General features: G+C 45.9%; 1 protein-coding gene across 5 annotated transcripts in view; it reads right to left on the bottom strand.

Moving 5' to 3' along the window:
- The window catches only part of GRAMD1B (GRAM domain containing 1B), a 193,156-nt gene that overhangs the window by 93,838 nt on the left and 74,284 nt on the right, over nucleotides 1-25,034 (bottom strand). The window contains exon 1 of one of the 5 annotated variants that reach the window (XM_054525311.2): nucleotides 19,208-19,332. The exons of the other annotated variants lie outside the window; for them this stretch is intronic. The gene's annotated coding sequence lies outside the window, so the exon portion shown is untranslated. Of the gene's footprint in view, nucleotides 1-19,207; nucleotides 19,333-25,034 lie in introns of those variants that run through there. 5 annotated transcript variants of the gene reach the window in all.

The following is a 25,034-nucleotide window of genomic DNA, read 5'->3' as shown; positions in this document are numbered from 1 at the left end:
ACAGTGGCTCATGCCTGTAATCCCAGCACTTTGGGAGGCCAAGGCAAGTGGATCACCTGAGGTCAGGAGTTTGAGACCAGCCTGGCCAACATGGTGAAACCCTGTCTCTACTAAAAACACAAAAATTAGCTAGGTGTGGTGGCAGGTGCCTGTAATCCCAGCTAATTGGGATGCTGAGGCAGGAGAATCACTTGAACCTGGGCGGACGGGGAAGTTGCAGTGAGCTGAGATCTCACCACTTCACTCCAGCCTGGGTGACAAGAGTGAAACTCTGTCTCAAAAAAGAAGAAAAGACAAAAGAAATCTAGAGAAATAGATAATTTGGTCCAGGCAACAGCTAAAGAATGAACAGTGCCCCACTTGCCAACAGATTGAAGAGAATGGGTACAGTAGGCAACCGACATTTACTGTCAAATAAAATATTGTTGACCTTTAATGGTCATGAAATATGGAGAAGTAAAAAAAAAAATTGGACCCTCCCGGCTACCTGTGAAGAATGTGAGTAGGTTCTGTCACACAGTGCTCATCCTCCTAAACAGTGTGAAAGCAGCAAGACTGCTCACTCACCCACTTGAACATGGAGAAACTTGAAACTCCCCTCATCTGAGGACTAAGCCCTCAACACAGATATGCTTCACCTGCTCTGTCAAGAACTATACTTTCTCTCAACCTTTTTTTTTTTTTTTCCAGAATCAAATTCTTCCAGCACACTGACTTTCCTGAAGGTCTGTCACAGCCCCCAGGCTCTTTGGAGATGGCATTACCAAGCCCAGCAGATGTGAGGACCAGGAACATGAGGACTGGGAATTCAGACAGATGTCACTACAGTCTGCCTAGTCCTATGGGGGCCAGAACCATCTGGAGGGGGAGCGGACCCACAAAATTGGAGACCTTCTTAGTGTTTGAGGTTCTGAGGCTCTACAGGAATTAGGACTATCTTTGCGTCACCAAAAGAAAAAAAATAACCATGTAGAAGCTGCGGAAGATTGGTGAGTTACTCTTTAAAAAACCAATTTCTTGGCTTCCAAATCACTACATGCCACACAGAGGCTTTGGCCGCAGTCCCATCTGTTTGTCAATGCCACCTCCTCTCTCAATCTCCTCCACCACTGCCCTTACCTTGCTCACCAAGTTACCAGTAGAAGAAATCATTGAATCCTCTTTGGAGACAGCCTAAAGCTCCACCCTGTTGAGAGAGGGTTTGCACTGTGGGAGATTTCTATCTCAAAGTCTAACCACTTGTCAGTCATAGACATATGTCACGGTCATCTTTATCCAAAAGCATCCTCAGTGATACTCTCATAACTCCATGAGGTACAGCTGTGTGAAGCACAGCCTTTACTTACCTAATTGTCCAGCCTCTGAACCTCCCTCACATTTCAATTACTCCAATAAGACTTCTCTGCCATGCCAGCTGAAATGTATTTCTAGAGTGTCTGCTGTTCACCGCACTTATCTGTTCCTTAGCACTTACTGACTTGCGTGTACACGTGTGTTGGAGGTGTGAGGGAGCCTCCATCCATCTGTGAGGCTACCAGCCCCTATAAGGCCAAAGCATTGTCCTTTACATTTTTTAAATTTCACAATGCCTAGACAACAGGGCTGCAAAAATAATACTTGATCAACATTTGTAGAATGAAGAAATGGATGAGTAAATGAATGGACAGACCCTGAGCCTGCTCTCTGGGAAAGAAGGCCTGACAGACACACCATGCTGTTGCTGTGGTAGACTCTGAAATCAGTTCAGCCGTAAGAGTGTATCCTGGCTTCCCCACCAACTAGTTGCATTAATTTAATCAAATCTCACTTTACCATTCTGTGCCTCCATTTCCCTACCTCTGAAATGGAGACACCAGCTGCTTTATGGGGTTATAGTAAGAATCAAATGAGATAACATATTTATGCACACTTTTAAAAGTCTAACTAACTGACCTAATGAATATAAGAGACAACAGAACATAAAAAAAGCCGGTGTCTAGCACGGCATTACACAGAGCGGAAATTATACTAGAGAAGAGGAGTAACCAGGGACAGGTGAATCACTGGGGAAACTTACCCTGCTGCGAGCCCAAAGCCTGGTTCCTATCTGCATGCCTTCACGCAGGCCACTTAAACTCTGTGTCTGTTTCCCCATCCAAAAAATGGGGATAAAATGGGGATTCTTATCATAACACTGTGAGCTCCATGTGAATTTACTGTGGTGCTTGACACATAGTTTCAGCAAGTGTTAGTCACCATTGTTCTTATCAGTATTTACCATCATTTCTTTATATCGCCAACCCATAGTAGGCATTCCAGAGTTGTTTCTAGAAATAATTCAAACATTATAATTTTAATTAAATTCATTCTCTTCCATATGTAGACAGTGCTATCAAGGTAGTCAATAGATTTGGTCATCTTGCTTCTACCACGTCTCCTTGTTGGAAGAGTAGGGAGTACCCTGAGTACCAGTACCAGAGTACCAGCATTAGTACCCTGAGTATCAGTACCTGAGTACCAGAGAGTAGGGAGTACCAGTTGGGATACTGCCAAAGGGAGCCGCATTTCATCCACAACTACAAGGTTTGGCCCCTGGACCAAAATGGACCTGTACTTAATGAGACAATGGGTCACAGGATCTAACAGTATCAAGGCAGAGATAAATGACAAAATTCTCCCATCCTTGTAAAATTTTATTTGGCTGAAGAAGACAAAATTATCCCAATTACGGTTCCCAGATTAACACTGCTCTCCTTGTTGAAATGCATCAAGAGATGCTCAAGCCAGATTTTTAAAGGCAAACATCTCTGCACATCCCTGAGGACCAACCCAGGCTGAGCTGAGAGCATTCTGTTAAAGTGATGTCTCATCCTGAATGACAGCCAAGCTACCCCTCAGCCCCAAGCTGGCTGTGCCGACAGCAGGGGCGCGGAAGGATGCGGAGAGATTTCTGATGAAGAGCCCAGTGTCCCTGCAGCACCTGGGCTTTTCTTGGAGGCCTCATCCAAGCTACAGACCGAGCATGGCTCTACTGAGGAATAAGGAAGAGCTTTAGCTGCTGGTCTGGACCTGGAACTCCCAGTGACCATAAACACTGCTAATAGCCTCCCACCCAGAAAGAATGGGGTACCAGACCCCAAGAAAGCAAGGACTAAACGTAAGAGAGCGGGATAGCAAAGCTTGAGGAAAAGAAGCTCCCAGCTGGGGGATAACTGATGTTCATCACCTCTTGGGGCCTTGCAGTTCTTGAGAGTTACACTTGCAAAAACTAAGCACCTCCCTTTGCCTTCTGCAAAGTGCCTTTTAAAGACCCACTAAAGGACCCTCTTCCCTAGAGGAGGAGGGCTGGACTAGACATTCTGTCAGGGTTTAATCTAGGGTAGGGGTGCCTGGAAGGCCAAATGTGGCCCAGAGCCAGGTTAGGACCCCATGCCTTAAATCGCTCAACACCCATCCCTGACTCTGAAAATTAACCTTTCACTCAGAGATGTGACCTGCCACCACCCCACCCCATGCATGGACAGCCAGCCGCAATGAAGGCAGGACTCATCCTTGCTGGGAGCTCTCCCAAGCTCATCCTCCTCCTCCTACCCTCCACCCTCTTCAGGGAGAAATCTCCCTCCTCAGTCCAAGGAGCCTTTCTCCTCTGAAGGAGGCCTCAGGCAGCTGCACATGCCACCCTGCAGGGGTACCGGATCACTGGTATGGCAAAGTTTTCCAAGCAAAATCTGCAGTTTCTCCACCAGATAAGAAGCCAATTCACCTGCCCATGCAATCTCCTTATTGGGTCAAAAAAGAGGGAGAGGTAAAGGTTTTATTTTTTAAATGGAAGGTAAAAATATTCTGACTACTTCTGTAGCTAGAATACAGCTACTCCCACACCCCAAGAGAGAGATGCCTTTAATGTCCCAAGATTAAGCCCAGGAACAGGCACTTGCAAAGGCCCAAAGTGAGAGCTTGTGTTGGGGTAGGTGGTGGTCCACTCGCCTTTGGACACCAGGCATCCTAGAAGATGGAGCCTGGCCCCCTCAGAGGGATGCCCCTAGGGACTGCCTGCCCTAAGCAGCTGACGTGAGAAAGGCCCCCCGCACACCCCCCAAAATCACGTGTTGGTCAGGGCCAAGGAAGAGTACAACTGCACCCCCAGCCTGATGCAGACGCACAACACCTCGCCAAAGGGAAGGGATGTTTATTATAAAGTTCCCTCTGTGCGCACCACTCCTCAAGTACTCGAAGTTGGAGAACGTTTTAGCTGCAGTTTGATTCTCTCCACTGCCCCCCAACTTCCACAAAACCCCTGCCCTCGAAAAAGGTAAGGAAAATACTGCAGCAGTGTAGAAGCTGGGGGAGTCAGGGAGAGTAACCTAACTTTTAAAGTGCCTAGTCCCCACATCTTAACCCCTCAATGCCTGGTGAGATGGCATCAATGAAGGAGACCTCTTGAGGGTGCTGGGGGGAGCACAGGGCTGAAGAAAGGCAGAAGAGGAAGGTGCCCTATCCCTCCTCTACTTACCAGGAGAGCTTGAATCCTTTCATTAGTACAGTCACGATAATCCACTGACCGTGTCCTTAGCATCCCCGTTACAGCTCCGGAGGTCCCAGGACATATTGGAAAAGATGACGAAGTCCCAAAAGAACAGAATCCCATGTAAATGTGACTTGAACACAGAAAGAGAAAAAGAGAAAGGGAGAAAGAGCCAGAAGAACTGCTGCCACTGCCCCTTCTTCCCCCTCTCCCAGCTGAAAGCTGGGCTTGGAGGCAAAGGACAGATTCTGCAAATCCAGCCTGGGGCTGGAGCCGCCTGCCCGAGCTGTGGCTGCCGCTGCCAGTTTCTGATGAGGATGGGTAATGCTGGCAAGGCTGCGCGAAACAAGCCCTGGAGTTGCCGTCAACAGCCAGGCTGGCCGGCTGCCCCCCACCCTCACCTCATACCAGCTCTGAGCTGCTTTGGGGAAGGAAGCCAAGGAGAGCCTGGGAGGAGAGCACAAACCTAGCAGAACCTGCACCTCTCTTCCCCCAGGCGGCAGCTCCCGCAGCTCCATATAATCTCCTAATCAATGCAGTACCCAAGCAAAGCACTGCCAGCCACTTCCGCCCATTTAAAGACACAGCACATGTTTAGTCCCAGGATGGGACAGAATATCAGGGAGAGGGTGCGTGAGGAATGTGGTGCCAGGAAGGAAGAGCACTTGCTGATATCTGAAGATGAGCACTTCTATCAGCATCCACTCAGGGGTGAAAATGCCCCACCCCTGCGGGGGAGGGGAACCTGGACCCTAGGTCCTCTGCACACCTCTGGAATCCAAGCAGACCTCAGAGGCCCCGTGGTGAGTGCCTGGGACATCTAGGCACACAAGACCACCTTAAATAGAACCCTCACCCCGCAAGGCGGGGCAAGCAGGGCTGCGTGCTCCCAGGCAGTGTGCTGCACACAGAATGCAGAGTTCTCTCCTCCTGCTGGGGAAATTGCGGTGACTTCTGGGACGCAGGGTGAGGCAGCAACTTCTGGTGGCAGGGCAGCACATTGTCACCTGGGGCGAGGGATCCTTTTAAGGTGACCACAAAGGCCTGGTTTAGGATTTAGGCAACATGATCACCAATCCTGGGCTCCAAGAAGATGCAGACCAGCCACAGCACCCAGTAAGGCAGGACCAGGATTGTCAACTCTAGCTGGAACATAACAATTCACTGAGAATGGGGAAGAGGCTCCTCCTAAATCAGATCCTCCAAGCTGGGGCCTGTGAGTTCCAGCACCAACAACTTCCCTGGCTATATGATCCCTTTTTATCTTTCCCTACATTACTATGTGGGTCAGTAATGCGGATGGGTGACAACAAACAAAGAGATTAATTATGAAATAGCAACCGTCAACTGAACCATGATAATAAAGCTTTACCCAGAAACTTGCTCCAAAACAATCGAACCATAATAAGCCTTTACGCTAAAATTTGCCCATAAAACAATCTGCAGACATCCTCGTGTCGTATGAACATCATCTATACTTGACCCTCTAAAGTGAGAAAAACCGATCATTTCTCCTTTGGCCAAGCACAGTGGCTCATGCCTGCAATCCCAGCACTTTGGGAGCCCAAGGAGGCGGATCCCTTGAGGTCAGGAGTTTGAGACCAGCCTGGCCAAATGGCGAAATCTCGTCTCTACTTAAAATACAAAATTTAGCTGGGTGTGGTGGCACGTGCTTGTAATCCCAGTTACTCGGGGGGCTGAGGCAGGACAATCGCTTGAACCACAGAGATAGAGGTTGCAGTGAGCCCAGATCCCACCACTGCAATCCAGCCTGGGAGACAGAGTGAGACTCTGTCTCAAACGAAAAATAAAATAAAATAAAATAAAAATAAAAACTGGAGTGCAGACCCTCGTTGGTAACAGTCATCATACTTGTAATGACTTATTATCTGCTTTGTTCCTTTTAGAGGATAAGCACCATGGAGACAAGGACTGTGTGTCGTTCAGCAATCTCTACATCCCCACTGAGGAGGAGGGCTTGGGTATTGTAGGGGTACTATAAGCAAGCGTTTAAGTGACCTTACTCAAACCGAACTAAAACACCATGTTATCTCTCCAATGTCCACGTGGTCCAGAAGAAACACTCTTTAAGGTATACTAACCTTTTGTGACCTGATTCTACTAGTAAAAAATGAAAGAAAGAAAAAAATAAGGTATACTGAGTTTTCAGAAAGGTGTTCCCAAAGCAGCCCTTTGCTGTGGAATTGATCTATCCATAGCCCCATGCCAGACAAACCCAAATGCTGCCAGGAGTTCTGAACACATCCGAAGTTATGTTTTTAAAGCTCCTGGAGCCTGTACCCAGGCCATACTTTCAGCACAGATATTGAAGGGATGCAACAGATTCCAGAAGTACAAAGAGTTGTCCTTTATGACCTAGATAATTCACTCAATGGAAATACCAGGTCATGTGATCCAGCCCCAAGGCAAATGTCACTGAGAGTACTCCAGGTACATGTGAATACTGTATTCTCATCCTGGCCCATCAGCTGCTCTGATCACAAGTAACACAGAAAACCTGGATCAAAGATTTCCAAGTATTGTATTAGAAACACATTACTGTAACTGTAAAATTTTTTGGCTTTTGCTCTAGCTGCTTTTTTTTTTTTTTAACTACAAAAACAAAAATCCAAAAAGTCAACTCCTTCTCAACTATTAATAAGAGTATATTGAGGGTTAGTTATGTCAGGCATCAAGCTAAGCATTTTGCCTGTATTCTCTGACTTAATCTTCACATCCATGTTATAGGGCAGTACCTCATGATTTTTCAGATAATGCCACTGAAGACTAACTGTAGTGTCTTTTTTATTTATTTATTTTTTTGAGATGGAGTCTCACTCTGTTGCCCAGGCTGGAGTGCAGTGGTGCAATCTCAGCTCATTGCAACCTCTGCCGGCTGGGTTCAAGCTATTCTCCTGCTTCAGTCTCCCAAGTAGCTGGGATTACAGGCACGCACCACAATGCCCAGCTAATTTTTGTATTTTTAGTAGAGATGGGGTTTCACCATGTTGACCAGGCTGGTCTCGAACTCCTGACCTCAGGTGATCTGCCCACCTCGGCCTCCCAAAGTATTGGGATTACAGGCGTGAGCCACCCCACCCAGCCTAACTGTAGTGCCTTAATTTGCCTAATGTCAAACAGCTAGCAAGCTGCAAGCCTGGAATTTGAATGCAGGCGTGCCCAGCTCAAAACCCTATTCTCTTATTCACTATGTATGTTTATAAAAAATCTCCTTCTCTATCAGACAAGCTGGTTTACAAAAGCTTATATGTTCCCAGGAGAAAAAGAATCCAGGTAACAGTTAAAAAAGAGACTAAATCAAGACTAAATCTCTTCTATTACTGATGAGTTGGCTGGCTTGAGTGTCTGTGTGTGATGTGAGGAACCCAAAAGGGAAGGAAGAACAGGAGAGCCCAGTGGGTTGAGTGATCATCACCTGCCTCGAATTCCCCTTGGCTCTTTCTTGTTTCTGAAACAGAGCTTCTTACAGGGCCCTGGAGACAGGTTCCATTTTTGTGGTCCATAAAGAAAATCTCGTCTGGGCATGGTGGCTCACACCTGTAATCCCAGCACTTTGGGAAGCCGAGATGGGTGGATCACCTAAGGTTAGGAGTTCGAAACCAGCCTTGCCAACATGGTGAAAGCCTGTCTCTATTAAAAATACAAAAATTAGCCATGCGTGGTAGGGCATGCCTGTAATCCCAAAGACTTGGGAGACTGAGGCAGGAGAATCACTGGAAGCTGGGAGGCGGAGATTGCAGTGAGTCGAGATCACACCACTGCACTCCAGCCTGGGCAACAGAGCAAGACGGTCCAGAAAAAAAAAAAGAAAAAAGAAAAGAAAAAGAAAATCTCAAAAGGTGATCCAAACATAGCTTTGAAGAGACACTGAAGTGCTTTCTGAGGTAAAGACTAAGACCAAGTGAGACGGAAAAATGTTCCTTATCTAACTTCCCTCTATCTTCTCATGGAAAGCAGTCTGCATGGTTTGAAAAGTTCCTGGCCAATAAATCGCAAGCACTAACATAACCTCCAGGAATGAATACACAGATTCTCCTGCTTCTGCCTGACTCCCTGCAATCTGGCTGCTTCCTGACATTTGCATTTCAGGAAGGATAAGAATTGTTTAGAGGAAACTAGATTGCAAAGACTTCCATGTCTGGCAATATGGCATATACACAGATAAAACAGGGAAAAAAAAGTATTTTAAAGTGCTTGATGAGCTATCAAAAAAGTAAGAAATATTTAAAGGTCAAAAATTTAGTGATGGCAGAAAATAGTGAAACTGGGCTTCAGTTTTCATGGCCTCCCAGAGCACACTAGAGATAATTCCCAAAGCCCACAAGTGGTGAGAGAATCAAGAGGCAACTACCTCATAAAGTGGGTCCCAGTGGACTACACTCTCACTGTAAGGATAAACTTGAAAGAAATGTACAAATGCTGCCCAGGAACTAAAAGGAAAATTGCCTGTCCTAAACCTTGATGTTGAACAAAGGAGGAAGAATAATCTCCTCTGATAAATCATAATCACAAACTAACTCTTACACTGATTGTACCCTGAGAGTTTCCTAAACAACTGACCCAAAAACCATGCCCATGAAGGAAAAAAATGATAGATTCAGCCACAGTAAAGTTAAAAACTTCTGATCACCCAAAGAGATCATAGAGAGAAAAGACAAGGCTGTTCTAAGAGAAAATATGTGTAACATATATTGCTTGAGAAAGGAATTGTTCACAGAATTTATTAAAAATCCCTGCAAACCAATGAGAAAAAGAAAGATAATTCTAAAAATAGACAAATGATTTGAGTTAGCATTTTCAGAAAAGAAAGCAATAAACTATATAAAAAGGAGCTCAATCCATTAGTACTCAGGAAAATATAAATTGGAACTCTGGTGAGATGTCATCACATACTCATCCCATTGATAAAAATTAAAAAGTCAAATAATATCAAGTGTTGGAAAGGAGCTAGTGGGCGTGTATACTGGTTCTACTCCCTAAGAAAATTATGTGGTATTATGTAATAAAGTTGGATGATTGCATACTCTAACACCTAACAGTTCTACTCCAATAATGGAAGCAACTCACATTCAGAGGCATGCACGAAAAACTTTAAATAGCACTCCATGTAACAGCAAAAGCAAAACAAAAACTCTGAAAACAAATGTCTGTCAACAGAAAGGATACATACCTTGTGTTATTTTCTAAGGTAGAACAGTGCACAGCATTGAAAATGCATAAATCAGTCACATGCAATGGAGCAGAACAGGTGAGAGGTACTCCTGCAATTGTCATTTGTTCTTTATACTTTACACATATTTTATATATTTTATAAATATTATTTATTTTCTCTTTTCTTTCTTTCTTTTTTTTTTTTTTTTGACAGGGTCTCACTCTGTTGCCCAGGCTGGAGTGCAGTAGCATGATCACGGCTCACTGCAGCCTCCACCTTCTGGGCTCCAGTGATTCTCCCACCTCAGCTTCTTGAACAGCTGGGATTGCAGACATGCACCACCATGCCCAACTAATTTTTTTTTATTTTTATTTTTTGTAGAGATGGGGTTTCGCTGTGTTGCCCAGGCTGTTCTTGAACTCCTGGGCTCAAGCAATCCACCTGCCTTGGTCTCCTAAAGTGCTGGGATTACAGGTGTGAGCCATCGCGCCCCCCTATATATTATTTTGTATTAGCTAACTATTCAATGCAAACAATTTTAAAATAAACAGAGTATTTAGAAAACAACTGAACACCAATCCCTTTTGGGTTTTTATAAACAGGCTTGATAAAGAGAGGGCGGGGCACAGGGGTCTAGACAATATTTTGTGTTACCTGCATTTTCACAACTATACTTTCACAAAAATTGGCCTTTCTGAGTCCACTAATTTAATGAACGTGAAGTTGGTTTGATTTGTATTACTCCAAGTCTCTTGTTACCACGGTTTCTTCTGAACTTTACTGGGTTTAGAATGGAGACTGGAAACAGTTCAGCTTTTTCCTTTTGATTTCAGCTGCTTTGACTTTCTGTTGGTCTCCTATGAGTCTCAAAGTCTCGCCTACCCTGGTACTGTTCCTTTCCTAATCCAACAAAAACATGATTGGTGTTTCTTGCCTTATCCATAAATGGGGACTAGAATGGTAAGAGGTAACCAGAGCATGCTGCTGTTGACCTTGCCTGCAGACACCCAGGGCCATCCGGCCAACCTGGAAGCTGTGAACTCAAATGCCACAATATCAGGTCCTATCTCAGGCTTCCGCCACTGAGTGGCAGAAGCCAACGGAGAATTCAGCCCTCCTGCCTCCCACCTCCTCATCTGGAGCTCTTTCCACCACCAGAATCCCATGACCTTGGGTAAGCCACTCCAAGCCTCTGGCTCCCTATCTGGAGCAGAAAATAAACGACAGGATCCCTGAGGCTCTCCTTCTAGCTCAAGTTCTTGGATTCTGTGCTCCTCTCCCTACGCCCCCCCCCTTTGCTCCAGGAGCAGGAGCGCAGCAGCGCTGCAGTACCGGGGCATAGCTGCATGCCTCTAGTTGCTGGGAAATCTGGGGCAGAGCAGTGCTGCAGTCACACGTTGGGGAATCAAAGCTCCAAGCTCAGGCAGGGGAGTCATCAGGCGTTGAGAGTGTTATATTTAAGGAGCATTTTGGAGGTCAGGAAGTAAGTGAGAGAGGAGCAGTGGGGGAGGAGCAGCCTCCTAAACACTCCATTTCCACAACAAGCCTCTTTCTAGTCCTCCAGCCAAAATCCGCTTCCAAACTGCACTCAATAGAGAGCCTGTGTGAGCTGACCAGCAGATGGCCAGGGCTGCACCCCGATCAGGTGCTCCCCACCACTTCCCTGTCCTCTCCCTCCCTTGGCACTCTCCTCACCCCACCCTCTGCCACTATTAGTCACTGGCTCTGGGGTGACAGTGTGGGCTGCAGGCATTGGCCTCGCCTTCTAGCCTGTTCATCTGTGTCAGCTCCCAGCTTGGAGCCTCCAAAGCCAGCCCCTCCCTTCCTATCCTTGGTACCCTTATGCACACCCCTGCCCTCCAGGCCCACCGTCTGGGTGAAACAGTGCTGTGCAGGGCAGGCACCCGGCCAGAGGGCTGGCAAAGGGTGGCAGGCTTGGGGACAGAGCAAAGCAGGGCTGTTTGCTTCAAGAATGCTTCATTCTGCTCCTATGACCTCCTGGATTTACTGAAGGCACTGGAGTTAAAAAATAAAATGAACAGAATCACCTCCCACCAGGCTTCTTTGCCCCTCCTTCACAATCTGCTAATCCAGAATATTCCTTCAGGCAATAAACAGGATGAGCAATATCAAAGCCAAATTCCACTCAGCTTCGTTCTGCCCCTAGGAAGGGGAGGAAGCAAGACTGAGGCAGCCAGGGCTTCCGTGGATGGCTCTGACCCTCTGATCACTCTAGAATCTAAAGTGGTTGCACAGACCTCATGCCCAGTGATTCTTACAGCAGCCCAGTGAAGTGCTAAACCACACTTAACACAACACACGCAAGCTCAGTGAGGTCTAGTTATCTTCCTACTAGTACTGCCATTGCTAGCCGCTCTATAAGGTTGTAATTGGTAAAAAGAGGAAAAAGTAAAAGGTAAAAACACCATACTTGAGAATCACAAGCCCCCTCATGCAACTTGGAGTAAGGAAACTCCTTAGCCAGGCCATACATTGGGATCACCTCCCTCACTGAACTCAGTGCAACACCCAACTAAGCTCTCTCTCTTCCCCCTGTTTAAGCAGCCATCGATATCCCTTCTCCAAGGAGACTCTGTCTTGATGAGGAGACAAGAGCTCTGTCTGGCAATGGAAATCCCCAAAGAAGATTCCCCCCTCTATCCCACTTTCCCCTTCACCTCCAAAATCTTCCTCCTGCTTCCTGAATGCTTGACTGCCTGACTAGTGTTGGTTTCTCTGCATGCTTGCTCATCCCCGTGTCCTGGATCACAAGACCCCTTCTGCTGCTGCACTTAACGGTGGCCCCAAGGAGGTAAGAGCCCTGCTGTCAGAAAGATTCACACACCTCAGAGAAACCCCACAACCAGGAGAGGGGCCGTCGCCTGAAGTCACTCATCATCCTAATTACACACGTAACAAAAGAAAACATCTCTCCTGCCAGATGGAAGAAAGAAGGCAGATTTCTAATCACCTCCGTGGCTCCTCCTGGTTTATCCTCAGGAGAAATTCAGGGTGACCGATGGTGTTAGGGACCCAAGAGGGTGCTTATAAACTCAGGTCCTCTCCGAGAGGGGGCACCCATACACCCACAGCCAGCTGCTTCCTGTTGTCCTCCCACCAAATGGGGATTTCTGCTTCTTCCACTAAATTACATATCAGTATTACCATTTTTAAAAATACAGATGAATTGAGGGTTAACTCATTTTAAAAGTGAAAGTTGTCTGCCCAAGGACACAATAAGAATCTATTTATTGTTGGCAGAGAAATTGCTCGACGATAGGACAAGTGCAGAAAAACCGCATTCTTCATTGAACAGGGACTGACACCACCCCCAGTGGTGTGTATTGTGGTTTAGCACCGGGATTCTAGAATTAGCCTTGAGTTCAAATCTATACTTAACAGCTATGTGACCTTGAGCAACTTACTCCATTTCTCTAAGCCTCAGCTCCTTTATCCATTAAAAAGGTGAGGATGACAAGCACCCATCAGGTTGCTACGAGGAGCGGATGACACTAAGAGTAAGTAAGTGCTCAATACATTTTCACCACTGCTATGATTATTCCCAGCCCGTGTCCACAGAACCACCGCTACATACTACAGGAACCACAGGCTCCATTTCCTGCTCCTAATCTACTTTTTCTCCTTTATGTCAACAAATTTTCCAATTTTTCCTATTTTGTTGGGAATATTTTTGCATTGTTTTGTGCTCTTTCTGTTAGGTCAATCAGCTGTTTATTTTTTCAACAAGAACTGTACTTATGGCTGGGTGCAGTGGCTCATGCCTGTAATCCCAGCACTTTGGGAGGCTGAGACAGGTGGATCATTTGAGGTCAGGAGTTTGAAACCAGCCTGGCCAACATGGTGAAACCCCGTCTCCACTAAAAACACAAAAATTAGCTGGACGTGGTGGTGGGCACCTGTAATCCCAGCTACTTGGGAGGCTGAGGCAGGAGAATTGCTTGAGCCCAGAAGGCGGAGAGTACAGTGAGCCAAGATTGTGCCATTGCTCTCTAGCCTGGGTGACAGAGTGAGACTCCGTCTCAAAAACAGAACCATACTTATGGAGCGTCTGATATGTTCACGACCCAAGCAAATCACATGATATTTCAAAGTTAGATCCAGAGTTCTCCTTGATCTCAAGTCAATAATCCAACAAGGAAGATAAAAGATGGGAATTAAACCATATTAAATAACACTAACTTAAAATATAAGGCAATAAGTCTCTAAGAGATGCATATCTAATCAGAAGGACATATTATCTCTGTTTTCCAAAACGAACATAGATTTGTAATCATTATACCATTTTTTTTTTAAATCAACAGACGAGTAATGGTGAATAGTCTCAGCAGACTTACATTAAGTCTGTCTGTGATATTTCTTGATTAGTCTGATCTTAACACAAAAGAGCCAGAAAAAGGATCCAATATTTGTCATCATCCTTTATAGAGACAAGAGCTTCCTATTTGCATGAGAGGTGTCCAGAAATAGTGCCTTCGGAACATATTGCTACTATCACTGCCAACAAATACAGGTTTACTTGGATGGAGCATCTAATGAGTTCGATTTTAAACAGTTTCATTTCCAGTCATCGGGACATTTTCTCAACAGTGCCCTACGGTTAGGGCAGGGGAAGCTTTAAGTTGTTTCAGGCACAGACACCCACTACCTTCTCTCAACATCACAACAGACATGAGACTGGCATATCATGAGTAAACCAAAGGGTTCAGCTTCCATCCATTTTGTGACCAGCGCTATTCAGTAAATGCTCTTCCATGCTCTAAGCCACTAGCTACTTTTGATGATCCAGGGGCACTTGTGTGCTGGCGTGCACCATGATGGGGTTTTTACATGGATGGTAATGAATTGAGAAAAATTAGGACAATGTGGTAAACACCAAAAGGTTAAATATGTTGGCTGGGTGTGGGGGCTCACACCTGTAATCCTGGCACTTTGGGAGGCCGAGGTGGGCAGATCACTTGAGCTCTAGTGTTTGAGACTAGACTGGGCAACATGGTGAAACCCTCGTCTCTACTAAAAATACAAAAATTAGCTGGGTGTGGTGTTGCCCACCTGTGGTCCCAGCTACATGGGAGGCTGAGGCAGGAGGATTGCTGGAGCCCCGGAGGTGGAGGTTGCAATGAGCTGAGATTGTGCCACTGCACTCCAGCCTGGGAGACAGAGCAAGACTCTGTCTCAAAAAAAAAAAAGTTTGAATATATTGACATCATGACCTTTTAAATTTTGTGTTTAAATATTCTTGTTTCCCTGATTTTGAACCTATTACCTTGTGTTGCCATAATTTGTTTACTTGTCTGTCTCCCCCGAGGACCCATGAACATTTCTTCACAGTGATTGTGAACTACCCATCTCTAAACTCTCCATACTGAACTCTCTCCACTGGCAAACAGTCAGCATTTAATAAACCTCTGGTGAATGAATGGGTTAATTAATGCTTCCTAACCTCTTTTCTCAAAGTTAAGACAAAAACTCTTGCAAGCACAGTGGCTCAAGCCTATAATCCCAGCACTGTGGGAGGCTAAGGTGGCAGAATTGCTTGAGCCCAGGAGTTTGAGACCAGCCTGGACAACATAGTGAGACTCCATTTCTACAAAAAATAAAAAATTAGCCAGGTGTGGTGGCATGCACCTGTAGTCCCAGCTGCTCAGGAGGCTGAGGCAGGAGGATCACTTGAGCCCAAAAAGTTGAGGTTGCAGTGAGCCATGATCGCACCACTGCACTCCAGCCTAGGCAATAGAGACTCTGTGAAAGAAGAAAGAAAAGAAAAGAAAGAAAGAAAGAAAAAGAAAGAGAGAGAAAGAAAGAAAGAGAGAGAGAGAAAGAAAGAAAGAGAGAGAGAGAAAGAAAGAAAGGGAGAGAGAGAGAAAGGAAGGAAGGAAGGAGGGAAGGAAGGAAGGGAAAGAAAGAAAGAAAGAAAGAAAGAAAGAAAGAAAGAAAGAAAGAAAGAAAGAAAGAAAGAAAGAAAGAAAGAAAGAAAGAAAGAAAGAAAGAAAGAAAGAAAGAAAGAAAGAAAGAAAGAGAAAGAAAGGAAGAAAGAAAGAGAAAGAAAGAAAGAAAAGAAGGAAACTAACTCTCAGTAACAATTCATCATCTACATATTTTAACACAGTCAGGTCAGGCTATCAGATGGCCCTAGTCTGAGGTGCAACCTTAAAAAAAAAAAAAAAAAGAGTAGTACTGTGACAATGCAGTGGAGTAATAGAACCTCAAAATCCAGACTCCAGAAAGTGAAGTCATACCTGTAAAAGCTCTACTCCAGGAACTGAAAAGAGTCTAATAGGGAATGTTGTCATGAGACTGACCACACCTCCACCAAAAGCTATTTCATTCCAGGGTAATTTAACCCAGTACATTGCGGCTAGGGGAAATTCTGGGAATAGTATCTCAGAAATAAAAAGGGAAGCCTGAGATAAGGGGGATGCATTTTTCAAGTATTTAGACATTTAAAAAGTGATATTCAAACTGTATGTAAATTACTTACAAGCTGCTTTTATGCATTATCAGAGATTCCAGGACATTGGCCGTAATATGTAAGTTCCTCTTGTACCTGGGCTTTGTACCTAGACTATACAAATAGGCTCTTTATGGGAGCATCTTGATCAGTTAAAAGTTCTTAAACTTTTTTGAGTGATAAGCCTCCCGGGGAGCTGATGAAAGCCAAGGATACTCTCCCCAGAAAAATGTACAGAGATACAAAATTCTGCCTACCAATGAAGGGGGCTCGTGGACCCTCTCCTAAAGTCCATTCAGAGTCCCGAGTGGTTCACAGGCACAGACTGAAAATGCCTGAAGTAAACTTCCAAAGGGTTTGGATTACAGAAGGTTAAAAAAAAAAAAAAAGAAGATTCACACTGCTGCTTTGAAATAACGTTGGTTTCTGTTAGCCAAACAGATTCTCTCTTGGTCAAGGTCTTGAAAGTAAATGCCTCAGCTTCCTGAGTAGCTGGGACTACAGGTGCATGCCACCACACCTGGCTAATTTTTCATTTTTTGTAGAAAATAAAAAAGGAATGATTCATCTCTAACATCTGATGCTATACCTGCTTAGATCATATGCAATCTGGACTAAGGGATAGCAAGGGCCTAAGTAAAATCAGGCTGTTTCTGCCTCCATATGCAAATACAAACTAAACAGACCTTTCCAAACTAGCCACAGAATAAATCCCCAAAATCCCCAAACCACACCTTTTCCAGAGCACTTGCCACCACCATCCCCCGAGAACCAGCTGGTTGATAACAAACCACCTACAACTTCAAGAGCTAGTTCACTAGAGGCTTTGCAAGGCCCTGGTGAAGACAGCCAGCAGCATTCCCACCAGATAGCAAACTGTTTGCAGCAGTTTGGGACCCAAACACAGTTGCAGATGCCTGCTTTCATGGTCGCCAGTGCCCACTGTCAAGGTAGTACAAGCACTTTGCACCACCCCATATTCAAAGGGGCTATTCAGATGTTTGTGGAAGAAAGGAAAAGAGAGAGGAAGGGGAGACAGAGGAGAGAATGGGTCCAGGGAGATCTTTCTCTATAGTTTGCTCTCTCTGGTTCCTTTCTAAGAAAACTGAGAATCTGACAGATCTAAACTGATTAAAACAACAGATGTGTGTAATTTTCACCTTTGTGCAGACCAGCAGATGGAAGTCCAGAGAAGTTAAGTGACTCGGATCTGATCACACAGCCTGTAGGGCTGGGAGGAGCAGAAAACCAAGTTCTATGATTCCCAGAGACATTTTCTAACCACTGTAACACATTCCTGCCCGTTCAGGCTGGCAGCAGACTTGCCGCTTGGGCCTCCTCTCTCATTCTCTCCTCCATACACAACACAGGGTACCCAACCTGCTCCAGAAGTCTGAGCCTTGACCAGTCTTCCATCTCTGAGAGAAAGGAGACCCTGCCATCTGGCAAAAAAGCAAGGCTCCCAAATGAAGGGCTGAGATATTCTCGAAGGATTACATATCTCTCCCTGCACACTGGAGCTGGGGCTGGGGCTGCACAGACTCAGCCTCCTTAGGTGCCCCCATCCACTCCCAATGGCTCTAACTCCTTGTTTGGAAAAATACACAGAAAAGCAAATTTCAAACTGCAAGCAGGAGCCAGGAGAGATTTGAAAGCTATCTCAGGAACGCCCTCTAGCGTGCCCACAGAGTTTGAGCAGTGCAGCACCCAGGCCCCATTCCCTGGAGGTGCCCAGGCCCGCACTGCCATTGGGGCATCCGGCGAGCAGTGGGCGGGGCCAGCGGCAGCATCTGCCACTCACATACAAACTCCTCTCCAATCCCAAGGCCAACGTCTGCTGCAGGATGAGAGGCAGTCTCTGCTTTTAAGACTGTCCAGCCCGCACCAACCCCACCCATTCCTTATACAACAGGGAGAAGGAAAAGAGAAGCAAATAGAAGGTGAAAAGAAAGTGTGGAGGTTGCACAAATGGAATGCAGTGCAGAGAATAAGCAGAGGAAGAAGACAGAGAGAGAGAGAGAGAGAGTGAAAAAGAGGCATAACTGAAAAAGAGACAGGATAAAGAGAAACAAAAAATAGGGCAAGGCTAAAGAAAAGAACGGACATATAAGTGAGTGCAGATGAAAGCTACCGATACCTCCACCCCCCACCCTGCACCCCTCATCCACCCACTCCGACTTCCAAGCACACCAAGGTGGGGCGTGTGCTTTGTAGGACCTGGCACCTCCTCGCCTCTCCTGAGGTCTTGGTGCTCACAACATTTCCCTCCACTCTGACACAGCCCCTGGATGCTCACGAGTGGCGGGCTGAGGGAGAGGAGGAGAGAGAAAAGTGAACCAAAGGCAGAACTAGCCAAGCGAAGCCACTTACGCACAGTGCGGCCGGCAGCATTTCCATCCTACCTTTGCTGTCGCCATGTCAGCCGGCTCCATGATCTCTGCTTGGCCTAAGGAGCAGCGGCACCATCCAGAGAGAAAAGGCAGAGTCACAAACGTCCACCCACGGAGAACAAACCACCCCTCTGGAAGGCTGGGGAAAATAAGACACCTATTTCCACTCTCTGGCCCCCTGGGACTTCCTCAGTTTCTGGGTAAGAGGTCAGAGTCTGGAGGTCCACAGCAAGCAGGGGGGCCCTGTCTCCTGTCTGTGTTCCACAAACGCCCAGGAGGCTGAGTCAGGGGGCACCTCCCCTGACCTGATACTTCTTCCCAGGAGCGAAGTGTGGGTCTTCCCAGGCTCCCCCTGTTGAGAGGGAGAGGGCACAAAGACGGAGGCCTGCCCTCCCATCACCCCGCCAACTGGTACCCACAGGTCAGGATGAGGGGGGCATGTGGGAAGAGGCCAGCTGGCAGGTAATGAGCAAGAGCCGGGGGGAGCAGGAAAGGAGAAGGTCAGCGGCCGGTGGTGGGCAGGCGGGTGTGAGAACCTCAAGAAGGTGCAGGCACTCAGCTGGAAGCAGAAAGGTGCTGTGCAAGGAAGTGCCGGAGCCACAAAGCTGGAGCCTGGCACGGCAAGGTGGAGAATGCAAAAGGAGAGAAATTCGCCCGGTGAAGCCACTCACCTTGCAATAACATTCAGACTGACTGAGGCCTACACAGGAGCCAGGAGCGGGCGGTTCACACACCCCCACTCCACTCCCAGAGACTCACAGCCTCTGTCTAAAGGTACATGAGAGCAGCCGGCAGCCTGGCTGGATCTGCAGAGGCCCCTGGCTCTCTCCGAGCAGTCTGATTGGAGGAGCAGGATGACTTCATCCAGCCCCATTCATCACTCTAGGTTTCCTGCCCAGCAGGGACAGGCCGCTCGCTTGCAGTGACTACAGCTTCCTCTCTGGCCCACTTTACTCGGTCAACCTGGGATAAGCTGCATCCATCAGGGGAACCCTGAGGAAGGGGATCAGAGTATCCCAGCCCTGTTGGGAAGAGAGGAACAGGCTGCTCACATTCCCAAGACAGTGCAAGGATTCTACTTAAAACACAGTACATATATTCACTGTGTGTGTTTGCGGTGCCAGAACTGGCATCCATACAACAGAGCAAGGATTCTAGAAACTGGCGAGGAAATGGGGTGTACGCTCTGGTGAACCACTGACATTCTTGACAAAAACATGAAAATAAGCCCATCCAAATATTTAAAGATATTTCTCCCAATCAGAAAGAATAATCTATGGAAAAACACCCATGTCCTTCCTGAGGCATCTCCAACTACCTCCCTCCTATCATTTTCCCCCATCAGCTCCCCTATAGCAGCCCCTGAAACATGCTAACCTATCTTCTGTTAAGGACATTGGCTCCTTCATGCTTGTGATCTCAGATCTACAAAAGGCTACAAGTGAGTAGGACCTTACAGCTTCAGCTCCCATTTTGCAAATGAGGAAACTAAGGCCCAGATAAAAAGCCAAAGGGTCAAAACAAGGATGTCAGTCTCCCAGTGTTCATTTCCATGTAGACTTTACCCTCGGAAATGGTGAGATCCTCAGAGAAAAATGACCCCTCCTTATTTACTCCTTCCTTTCCTCCCCCACACCTACTCCCAATCCAGCCCCAAGACCACAGAAAAAAAACAACAAGGCAAGTGTTAGATAAAGTGAAACATAATTTAAAAAAGAAGGCACGGCCAGGCACAGTGGCTCACACCTGTAATCCCAGCACTTTGGGAGGCTGTGGTAGACAGATCACCTGATGGCTGGAGTTGGAGACCAGCCTGGCCAACAAAATAAAACTCCGTCTCTACTAAAAATACAAAATTAGCCAGTCATGGTGGTGCACGCCTGTAGTCCCAGCTACTTGGGAGGCTGAGGCAGGAGAATCACTTGAACCAAGTAGGCAGAGGTTGCTGTGAGCCAAGACCATGCCATTGCACTCCAGCCTGGGCAACAAGAGCAAAACTCTGCCAAAAAAAAAAAGAAGGCAATGATTGTGTGATCATTTATTACCTTGCTTCTGTTCAAGTCTGACTTTATAACCAAGCAACCCAATCAGGTAGATCAATACAGACTAGGAAAGAGTTTCCCAAAAAACTGATGACACTGACAACACAGTGCTCACGGGTCTGGCTTAACTACAGGAACAATAATTGTGACAACTCTCATTTGTACAGTGCTCCATAATTTACAATGCATTTGTTATAGTTTGAATGTCCAAACTCATGTTGAAATTTAATGGTCACTGTAACAGTATAGTATTAAGAGGTGGAACCCTTAACAGGTAATTAGGTCATGAGAGTGGCCCTCATGGATGGTTTGATACAGTTATCCTGAAAGTAAGTTAGTTATCATAAGAGTGGGCTCCCAATAAAAGGATGAGATCAACCGATTTTCTTCCTGTCTAAGGCACTCTCTTGCCCTTCTGCCACAGGGTAACTCAGCACAAGGCCTTCCCCAGATGCTGGTGTTATGCTTTTGGGCTCCCCAGCCTCCAAAACCATGAGCTAAATAAACTTCAGTTCTTTATCAATTACTCAGTCTGTGGTGTTCTGTTATAGCAGCAGAAAATATACTAAGATCGTTTCCAAATCCATTACCCTCCATGGATACTGAGAGCCCTGTGAGATCAAGACTGTTTCCCCCATGTTAAAGATAACTAAACTGAGATTCAGAGACTTTAAGCAACTCGTCCAAGGTCACACAGTCAGTAGAGCAGAACTGAGACTCAACCCCATATTCACTAAGTCCAAATCCCTTTCCACTAAACATCATAATACCAAATTTCCAACCTCTTAACATTTTCCTCCTCAATCTGCACCCAAGTCCTGCTCCCTATTACTACAGTTTGGTAGAGAATATAAAACCTCAATTGGACACTTCCCTTTGAGGCCTTTTTTTAAATTGAAGATGGCAAATTATAAAAAATGCGTTATTAAACATTAAGAAAAAAATCTTGGGACTATTCAGAGATTGGTATATACATTCAAACAAATCTCCTATGTCCTATGCACAGTGAAAATTGCTTTTAGATAAAAAGTATTTAAATGAATTTACTCATGTTCACCTTATTTTAATTTAACTACTCTGATTCAAATTGAGGTAAGGGGGAAGGATGTATATCCTGAAACAGGCACACATCCTGTTAGAGGAACGTGGTTTTTTTCCAGCCACAATAAACAGAATTCAACACTTCTCCCATTCCTATTCCATCCTACACTAATAAAAAAGGTTGAGGATGAAAGTAGTGGAATTTAGGCTAATACATGGTTTTCTTTAGCCTATTGCCTGGTTTCTATAAGCCCTAGACTATGGTCTTGAATACAATAAATTTGAAAAGCCATGAGGCTTTGCTAGCACTGCAGTAAAGGTAATCAATCATACCCCCACCACAAACCAAAGGTGTGGGGGCCATGCCAATCTACACATCATCTTCTCTGCTCAGAGGCCTGTAACGTTTCTTCTGGCTCTTGCTGTGGCCTGCCATCCTCTTTGTTCCTGGGCTGATAGTCAAATGTACAAACACATGGAGAGCAGAAGGCTAGTACCCATGGAGAAGGATGTTCTATTACATCAAAATCACACAGAAATCAGATCCATGTTAATGGGGGTCCACCCAGTCTCCTGAATGACCAAAAACATTTACCGAATCAGTTTTTAAAGAACTGTGACACAGCCCTGGTGAACATGTGCAGAAGGCTTCAGAAGCACCATATGTATATTACACAGAGATTCATATGTCTGAACTCAAAGCAGGAGGGAGAGTGCTGTTAACTGCAGAGTAGACAACCTAGAAGCTGGGGCTGGGCAGGAGGCAGGGAACCGTGGGGCTGGGCAGGAGGCTTTAATGAGAGTGGGGAGAAGTCCCAGAGTCAAAGAAAACTCCAGAAAAGAGAATGAAAGAGAAAACAGGGTGGGAGAGAGGGGGAGGAGTACTAATTCAGGTTGTCTAAATAAAACCCATTGAATCCCTACCTCTGCTGCTACTAACCAGAAAGGACTTGAACTAAATAATTCTTCATAAGATAAATAGTTTCTCTATTGTATGCATTTGCTTTTTGCTTTTTGAACTAGAGACCAGAAGCTCCCTCTTCTGCAACTTAGGCTCATTTCATTTTGCCTAATATTTAATGAAATACAGAAAGAAATGCCTCTTTATAATATCATTCTCTCTCTAGGGCAATTATCTCTACTGATTGCTTTACCCTGGGTATTACTTTCTAACTCCTTAATCACTGTACTTATACACTAAGTTAAAGAGAGACAGAAAAAAAAGATGCTTTTGAAAAGAGGCTGGAGTGAGTTCTGGCAGGGGTGTGGGTGAAGGGGTTGCGGGAAGCACAAGCACCAAGTTCCCTAAGGACAGCTCCGAGGGTGGACACTAAACCTGCTTCTTTAGGAAGAGCCTCCATGGCAGCTGCCTCTTGGGAGGTGGGGCTGCAAGGAAACTGAGTGAGGCTGTTTCAAACCCTGGTCACATAAACCTCCCCCGCTGCACTCTGGGACATGTAGTACTGAGTGACGGGCAGTGCTGCGGCCATGTTTGCATTGCTTACGGAGTGTGTGGCTGGATCTCTCTGCCTGTCCTAAGTCTATAAATACAGATCAGATGCTTTTGCCAAAGAGGTGAAATCCCTTCTCTCCAGAGTCTGGGTGCTGATTGTAAACTGAAAAGATGGTGAAGAAACAGAAAGAGATTCACAGAACTACAAGGGACTTGAAATAAGGAAGACCTTGAGAGGTCACTAGATTTAGATGCTCCCTATATACGTAGATGACAGGTTCTCGAAAGAGGAGAAGAGAGGGAGAGAAAGAAAGAAGAAGGAAGAAAGAAAGAGAGAGTGAAAGAGAAAGAGGGCAGTGTATCTGCGTTCCCATAAGGATGTGTATCTGCTTCAGTGCCTTTTCTTTTGCTTGTTAACCATCAACTTCTAGAGGCAGCTGAGCGTGAGGAAGAGTTTCAGCTTGAATTCTGACTCGACCACTCAGCCACCGTCTGTGAATCTTGAGCAAGTTACTTAGTCCTGTGGGCCCCCATTTCCTCATCTATAAGACAGGGATAATAATATTATTCAAGTCATAGGCTGTTACAAAGATTAACTGAGATAACATATGTAAAGGGATTAGAGTTGTGTCTGGCACATAGTAAATATTACCTAAGAGTTACGTGTTTGTTTTTCATTCAGTGGTTTACCACCTGTCTTCCCCTAATCCATGTGACCTTTTACCCCAGAGCAGGAAATTTTAGGTCCCCCACAGAATTGATGATTGTAGAGGTAGAGTGGACAGCAGTCAAACCCACCTGCTGTTTTAGGTGAGCAAAGACATCAAAACGAGCTGAGCATGATGGCTCACGTCTGTAATCCCAGCACTTGGGGAGGCTAAGGGGGAAGAATCACTTGAGGCCAGGAGTTCAGGACCAGCCTGGAAAACAGAGTGAGGGACTCCTATCTCTTAAAAAAAAAAAAAAATTAATATATTTTTTAAAAACATTGAAAGAGAGAGGTGAGACAGTCACTAAAATAAGGAAAAGGCAGAAAAAGAGGAATAAGCAAATACAACAGGAGATACTTGCCAAACGGGGTGTCCGACATTAAGAGGGGCTTTTGGGAGAGTGGTAGAAAAATGTCATCAAAAACAATACGAGTCTACATGGAAATAAAGCAAAGTCATAAAGAAAATTAGAGAACTGGTCGGGCATGGTGGCTCAAGCCTGTAATTCCAGCACTTTGGGAGGCCAAGGCTGGAGGATCGCTTGAGATCAGGAGATCAAGACCAGCCTGGCCAACATGGTGAAACTCCATCTCTACTAAAAACACAAAAATCAGCTGGGCGTGGTGGTGCACGCCTGTGATCCCAGCTGCTTGGGAGGCTGAGGCATGAGAATCGCTTGAACCTGGTAGGCGGAGGTTGCAGTGCGCCGGGATTGCACCATGGCACTCCAGCCTGAGCAACAGAGCAAGGTCTTGTCTCAAAGAAGAAAAAAAGAAAATCAGAGAAACTGATCTGGTTGGAAGTGGGAGGAGAGAGGTGAAACAGAGAGGAGCTGTGGATGGAGAGAAGCTGCCTGGCACAAGAAAAACTAGCACAGCGGGAGTCACTGCTGCAAAGGTTGAGTCTGAATTGGTCTTGCCAATCTGCATTGCTCTCTGGGGAAGTCAGGTTGTTGTATGAGGGCTTGACGCGGAAGTTTCTGAAGCAGTCAAGATAAGGAGGGGGGAACACAGGTGGTGAGAGTTGAAGATCAGCTTCTAGGAGAAAAGGAAATAGCTAAGCCTTCGGGGTCAGTCATCTCTAGTACTGCACACTCAGCTACAAGGGAGACATCAAAAGAAGAGAGAAAGGACTCTCTGAATAGAAGTCCTTGTGGGCTGGACAAAGTGGGAGCTGTCAGCCTCCCATGGCGTCCTGCTTAGGGGAGCTCATACCTCGTGCAAGACTGAGGGGCTTGGGGGGTACCAGTGCT

This window comes from Pongo abelii, chromosome 9 (assembly GCF_028885655.2).
Source record: "Pongo abelii isolate AG06213 chromosome 9, NHGRI_mPonAbe1-v2.0_pri, whole genome shotgun sequence".
Lineage (NCBI taxonomy): Eukaryota > Metazoa > Chordata > Mammalia > Primates > Hominidae > Pongo > Pongo abelii.
This window is presented reverse-complemented; position numbering and strand designations above follow the sequence as displayed.